Below are 7,326 nucleotides of genomic sequence, written 5' to 3'. Positions count from 1 at the left end.
TCACATTTCTAACCTTTATTTCTACCAGCTTTGAAGTCCAGCCATATAAAGGCTGTTTGTAGAACCACACGAAAGTTAAAGCAAATATTACTCAGAGTGATTCATATGAACAAGAATTTGCAATGAAGGCAGAGGGTTTTTTGTGTCTGTATCAAAGGAAATGAAATGTTTGCAATATTTTCCAGTTGATAAATGCATTAAAACATTTTAGTTGTGTAGTATGAACATTGCTGACATAAACAGACTTTGACCTGAAACAGATTTTATTAAGCTCTGTGGGGGAGGCAGCATTAAAAGAAATAAAAATAAAATAAAAAAAAGAAATTCCTAGATTTCAAAATCTGCCACAAGGTCACTGCAGTCCTTAATTAGCTGAATATATTAAGAGAAGGATAGAACACAGATTCGGTAAAGAAAGCAAATGTACGTTTAATCTTCTGTTCTTTGCTTACAGATTACCCTTTCAGAATGAGTAACCTTATTTTCTTTTTAAATATCTATTTACCTTTTTGAGCTTTGCATGGCAAAGCAGGGTTTTCTTTTTCTTTTTTTTTTTTCCCCCCACTGTTGCAAAAGAAATTAATTTGTTGCTAGTTGCTATGCATTGGCAAGATTTCTGCATAAAGAATGTAAGCCATCTATCTTTGTATTCAAGATATAGTTAATCTGGCAGTTAAAATACTTTGGAAACATTTTGATGACTTATCTGGAAAAGTAGCTTTGCATTTTCAAAGAAAACTCAGAACTGTATTGCAAGGGGAAGATAAAAGATATATGAAGTGTTTGTTCCAAGCGATACTATTCATTTAAAGATCAGAATGTAACCCCACCCAAGCAATTATTGTGGAAAAACAAGACAAAAATCCTTATACAGCTTTCTGACACAGTCTTTATTTGGGAAACAAAATAACTATATTACAGTTATAGTCTAATGGATTGCAAGCTGTTTTATTAGAGTCAGCTGAATCCTGTTTAGCATAAAAAAGAACTCTGTTTGCTATCAAGAACACATTTACATTAATATGACTTTGACAAAGTAAAATAAAATCGCATTAAGATGATGTAAGTAGATAAGACAATGAAATCTCTGTGAGATAGTTTTGGCACACCAATTAGAGTCAAGTCCCTACAGGAAAGAAACATATTTTTACACCAAGTATCCATGTGTTTTTAAGTCGTAGAGTTGCCAAAATTAATTCCATGCTTAAAATATTTCCAGCAAGGGAAAAGAGAAAGTTTATTATTATTATTATTTTTATTTTTCCCTTGAAAGGTAAAATTTCTGATAAACTACATTTTTATTTGCAATAATACAAACAAGTTTTGTTCTCCGCACTAGCCTGTAATCATCCTGATTATTGCAAGGGACTTTCCAATATAGAGCAGCTGAAAACAAGGTTTTAGATTACATGGTAATTTAGGAATGCATGAAAAGCCAAGCAGTCACCATAATAGAGCACTGCATAAACTTCATGGCTTTTACAGCAAAACATAACATATGTTTTGTGATTCATTCAAATGATTTTTCAATTTTTTTGGTCAAAAATATGCCGAGCTCCAGTATTTGTCCTCTATTTAGGGAACCTTAGTCTCGAAAAACGACGACGACGACACCACCCCCCCCCTACTTTGATGTCTCTCTTTTTAGTTTGGTCATTAAAAGGACGTCAGTGATGGATGGTGATAATGCTGTGGATTTTATGAGTAATCAGGCCTTGGCAGCCACAGCATTTCTTTTGTAGTGAAACTTTAATATTCCTTTGGCCATGCGTAAACTTTTTCTGCTTTTGGAACGACGTTATACAAGCGGCTCGCTAAGCATTGCAAAACAGTTATTACCCCAAAGTTAGTGCTTTAATTTAACACCTGACAGGATGAAGCTCCTGATACACAGAACTTCTGCGGGGAGGGGGGGACACTGCCAGGTTAGAAGTGGGGGGCAGCAGGCTGGGGGGTGGGGGCAAACCCTGCCAGGGGGCACCGGCCAGAGCACCCCACATGCCCCTCCTCTCCCCCTCTAGCATGGTTTTAGTGAATTTGCTGCAACAAACACCAGGTGTCTCCACTTAGCTGGGCTACAGCTTAAAAAAGGGGCCTGCTACCAAAAAAAAAAAAAAAAAAACCCACCCTAAAAAAAAATAAGGTTGCTCTTTCCATTCCTTCTAATCTGTGTGCGTGGGGAAGAGAATGTATGTACGCACAGATATTCTCGTACCGGGATCGTATTTTATTTTGTCACTTGATATGCCTCTGTCAGGCAAGGCAGGACTTTCCAGAGTTTGAAATAATCCAAATTCAATCACTTTAAAGCTGCTACAATATGCAAGTCCTGGCAGCCGTTTTAAATTAATGGAACATCAGATGTGCTCTGATCCTCTCAATTTCCTTGGGCAAGGGAAATTCTGCTGCGGTGGTAGCGGGAGGGGAAATACAGGGCTATCAGTAAAATAAATGTCAGCTTTTGTCTGCTGATAAAAAAATGCATGCAGCAAAAAAAAGACACAATATTTATTGCTCCGTAATTAAAATGTATTTCTCTATGCTGTAAGGATTATCTTAGTGGATTGGACAAGCGAACACTGTGCAGCCTGATCTGCATGAATGGACGTTAAATTAAACCAAAATACAAAACTGATTTTTATTTGGGGTTTTACAAATACAGCTAAATATTTTGTTTGGGTGTAGATATTTATTTTTTGTACCTGCTGGCGTGTTTATCAATAAAAATATTAGAATGCCAACCTTGAAAGCCCAGTTCCAGGGCAGAGATGGGATTTTGGCAAGAACAGGGGGGGGGAAAAAAAATTCCCATAGCAAGGTGCCAGCCTATGCAAATGTGCTTGGTTTGGGGTTTACTTTGAAAGTGTAAACATTTGTTGAGTTTGTCAAAAGGTTTGCAGATTTGGGAACCTTTTGATCAAACCTGGGCTGTGTTTTGAGGAAACCTGCACTGGAATACGGTTTTCAAGATGCAATTCAGTGGCTTTGCTTTTGAAATACAAACAAGCCCAAAAATTCAAATCAAGGCTCTGAGCCTTTGCACAAGCTGTTGTGGTGCATGGTTTTGGCTGATCTGTAGGGCATATCACTCAGGGCTACGTCCTGGCTACAAGGGCCCACGTTTCATAAAGTCTTTTTCCTGATACAAAAATACAATACAAGCTGTCAGAGTTAAATTGAGGACAAGCTATTTCTTTAATTCTGATTTTTTTCAGTTATTTGCTTTATACGAGGAGAGCCTGGCTGCTTCTGTGCTAACTGGGACTCGCATTGCCAGACAGTATGTTTTAAGTTATTTTTAAAAAGACCGAGTCTTGAAGGCTCTTAAATCCTTTGATGTAAATGAAAATAAAATCATAGTTTGGAACCTAACAGAGACTTTTAATCTTGATCTTAAAAGCATGAATCATAGTACAGCACAGAGTAAAACTATTTTCTGTCCTTTGCACTCACCTTCTCCACACATACTGATAGTTGATATTTATAGGTGGCAATTAGACATCTCAGGTAGTCCCAGTGCCTTGTGCCAAGCTCTGTACACAGTTATTGCCTCACAGTCTATGGCTGAGATTTCCACAGCCTTGATGTTTTTCTCATTTAAATATGACATTTCAAGCAAGCCCGATTAAAACAAAGCAAAGCAGAAGCAGAATGTCTCAAATTCCACGTGCGTAACGTTATGGCAACAAAACTTGGACTGATTACTGTCTCGGAGGAGGAAAACTAGTGGCAAGGTAGGGGTGTTGCAAGAAAATTACAGAAAAACTTCTCCCATAGCCACCCTGAAAAACTCAGCTGTCATTTTCTGCCAGAGTTGGGGCAGAGCCTGAGCCCATCCCCAGCCCCGAGAGAAAGCCAGACTGACCGGTGGCTCCCTGGGGTCTCAGAAGTGCAGCCAGTGCACCGATGCCAGGTTTCAAATACTGGAGGAAAACTGACCAGCTGAAATACTTTTTTTTTTTTTTTTTAAATCAGATTTTTGTACTGTAAAGTTCTGACAATGCTAAAAGGAAAGCATCCCCTCCCAAATCTGCTGGCAGAGGCGTCCCTTGTCTTTGGCTACCTGGAGCAGGGGTTAGTGGCTACTGAGATGCTCCCTCGGGATGGGCACTCAAGCAGCAGTGGCAGGTACCAAACCCCATTGCCTCTTTCAATGGTCCCCAAACAAAGGTAACGGTGAACCCAACTGAAGATGCTCTCCTCAGCCCAAAATACTCTACTGAGATCCTCCTCCAAACCAACAGCCTGGCAGCTGCAAGGGTGCAGCATGGCAGGTTGCAGCCAGATATGTTGGAGGCCTTCATCGCCATGGTCACCCCAAGAGCTGTCTGGAAGCTGTTCACAGCCTGTGAGTGCCCCTGTCTGTGATCAGGCACAGGCAGTGGTGGGAAGGGGTACTGGGCCCTTCAGGTGTGCCATGGATGCTCACAGGTTGCTTTTGTTCTCCAGGATCCTGCCATGGTTTTTGTCCCAGAAGAAGAGGCTGTGATCAGCAAGAAATAAATTCCAGTATTTGTTTACAGGTTGCACAGTCTCCTTGCAGTGAGTCTGAAGACAACTCAGGATGCTTTCCACGGTTAAACCCACCACCAAATCACAACAGAATGAACAATCAAGATGGAAGTTCATCCTACCTATAAGAACCAGGCGTCGAATCCCTATGTCTGAATCCTTCTGGATTTAAAACTCTCCATTACCTCCACTGGAGTTTTAAGGCAAAGAATTTCAAGATTCGTCCCTAAATAAAAAATGCCAAATTAATATAACAGCATGGTGGAGTTTCCATTTACTGCACACAACAGTAAAGATATTCAGACTTATGGCTCCCACTGCAATTGTAATTCAGTTTCCTTGCTCATACATAATGTTTTTATCTACTCTGAATGGGGTTATCTTTAGCTCCTTAACAAGCCCATATAATTCAGCTGTCACAGTTTCCATAAGAACAATACCTTGGAATTTCCTGCCTTTAATTTGGTCTAACTCCTGTTAGATGTTTCCAACATGTGTGGTGACTATGAAATCAATCATTAAATACGTGTTACATATATATATTTATAATGTTCAACTATTTGTAGAGTTAACATCTCAAAGTAGTGTAAGGATCTTGTTTTGATAAATCTAGCTGCCCCAGCTGGGCTGCCTCCTCTCTGTTTCAGGCTTTGCAGCTGGGCTATTCTGTGAAGGAAATTCTCCTGCCCACACAGGCAGAGACAACAGAGGTGAACCTGCCCCAAGTCCTTTCCTTACCCTTGCTGCCACGGGGACTTTTCCTGTTGCTTGATCACAGGAAGGTGGTGGTCCTCAAGACAGAAATGCCTCCTGGCACAGACAGCAGCACCCTACCTGGGGCAGAAGCATGTTAGGGGAGCTCACCCAGACACCCCGTTGCACTGAGCTGTGCCCGGTCCCTGAGGAGAGATTGCTATTGCTGTCTCTGTTTTGTAAGGAAATGAGGCAGGACATTTAGCAGTTGAGACCTGAGGCTTCCCAATTAGCCATCCGGTAGCGTATTGACAGATGGCTGTTTCTATTTTTGCCTCCCTTACTCCAGGCCCATTCATTCAGTGCGCTCCTTTTAATTACACAGAACCATGTGCCCAAAACCTTGTCCACGTTTTCCTGAGTGCATTGGTCGGTCTAACAGGAGATGCAGGAGATGTTACCTTTCCCTAAAACACTGCTTAACAGTTTGACCATTTGTTTTGCAGCGTCAAAGATCTCCAGTTTGACTGATTGTATTTGGCAGTTCCTCTGAGCTTCAGGAGACCAACAGCTCTTCACAGAAGAGCAAGCATCATCTCTCCCTTACCCTAAAGACCCCCCTACTACATACCTGCAAGCCGAGCTGGCAAGGAGTGGCATCAGGACACAGCAAAAAGCAAGAAAGATTTAGCACAAGGCAATCTGGATCAGCATAAATTCAGGGCTTGGGGCTACCTGGGCAGACCCAGCACCCGTTTTAAAACCGCTTGCCATTTTGGGAAGGACCTCAACCTGGAGCCCACCATTGCTATGCTTCTTACAGGGAATGGCTCTCACCCGTTTATCTCCTGTTCACTTGTGATCAATGGCCCTATGGAAAAAAAGTCTCAATAACAAATAAGTATCAAATGATCTGCTCTGTCTTTCCAGCCCTGGCCATAATGAAGACCATCAGGTGGTACAAATTACTTCACCTTAGTCATGTTGATTTTTACCAGCTGGGAATTTGGCCCAAGTTTCATTCGGTTCATGAAGGAAATAAACCATATTCTATCATTTCTGAGTTGACAACCCAGGTAGTCCACAATTTCCACAAAATCTGGCTGGAGGGAGGGTAAGGCTGTTTGCATTGACCAGATGGCACAAGCATAGTTTACCAAGCGTGGAAAAAATATCCAGCCACTGAGAGGTTGCTGCTGGCTTGGTTGGGGCTCTGGCAACAGATCTCTGCACGAACCCAAGCTTTCTAAAGAGTCTGCAAGAAGATGCGAAAGCCCGTCCAAGGCCGAGCAGGCAGTGCCAGTGACACAGCAGATGCATATGTTTCTAAGAATACCGAGGGGCAGCCTGGCACTCCGGCGACTGCTGGAAGCTGCACTGCACATGCACACGCAGCCACGGCTATCATTAGAGTTTTGCTGCTTTGGCACCTCTTCCTAATTTACTTAATTTCTATTTATACCATTCTGTTTCTGTTTTGAGCCTTTATCAGATGCTGACATGTTTTGCGCAGAGCCAAACTTTGGAAGGAGGCTTTGGAAAGAAGTCATTTAAGGGGAGCTTATAAATGTCAGAGCACTGGGAAGGGCCATTCCCAAGCACGGGGTGGCCACTCTAACTGCAAAAAAGGCTATTGGGCCAGTTTTCTCCAGGGCTAGACCTGTGCTCTCCTGCCTGGGGGAAGCAAGTTCCTGGAGGGTTGTGGGACATACTGGAGTGTCTGTGAGGGTTAATGGCGGGGGGTGGGAGAAAAACTAACCTTGTTGACAGCAGCTTTCCACACCTGGGTCTGAACCTCCATAGGAATGGGTAGTAATTGTGTTCACCTGATGAGTACTTCCAAAACAAATCACTTCGTTATTGTGATCATAGTGCAAGGTGTAGGCAGAGGATGGAGAGTAACTCTCTGTTACCTCCATCTGTGACCCAGTGACATGCTTGTCACAGCTTGGCTGGAGGACATACGGAGCTCCTGAGAAACCGCTTCTAGGGAAAAGTTCTACATGTCATGTCTGAACAGCGCTGATCGACAACTTCGGTGGTTAAAACTCTGAGGGCTCAAATACAAGTAGCAGATGAGAAGAACACAGCTGTTGATGTTGACATGTTGCTGGCCTTATG

Source organism: Calidris pugnax, unplaced genomic scaffold, assembly GCF_001431845.1.
Source record: "Calidris pugnax isolate Ruff unplaced genomic scaffold, ASM143184v1 scaffold39, whole genome shotgun sequence".
Classification (NCBI taxonomy): Eukaryota; Metazoa; Chordata; class Aves; order Charadriiformes; family Scolopacidae; genus Calidris; species Calidris pugnax.
This window is presented reverse-complemented; position numbering follows the sequence as displayed.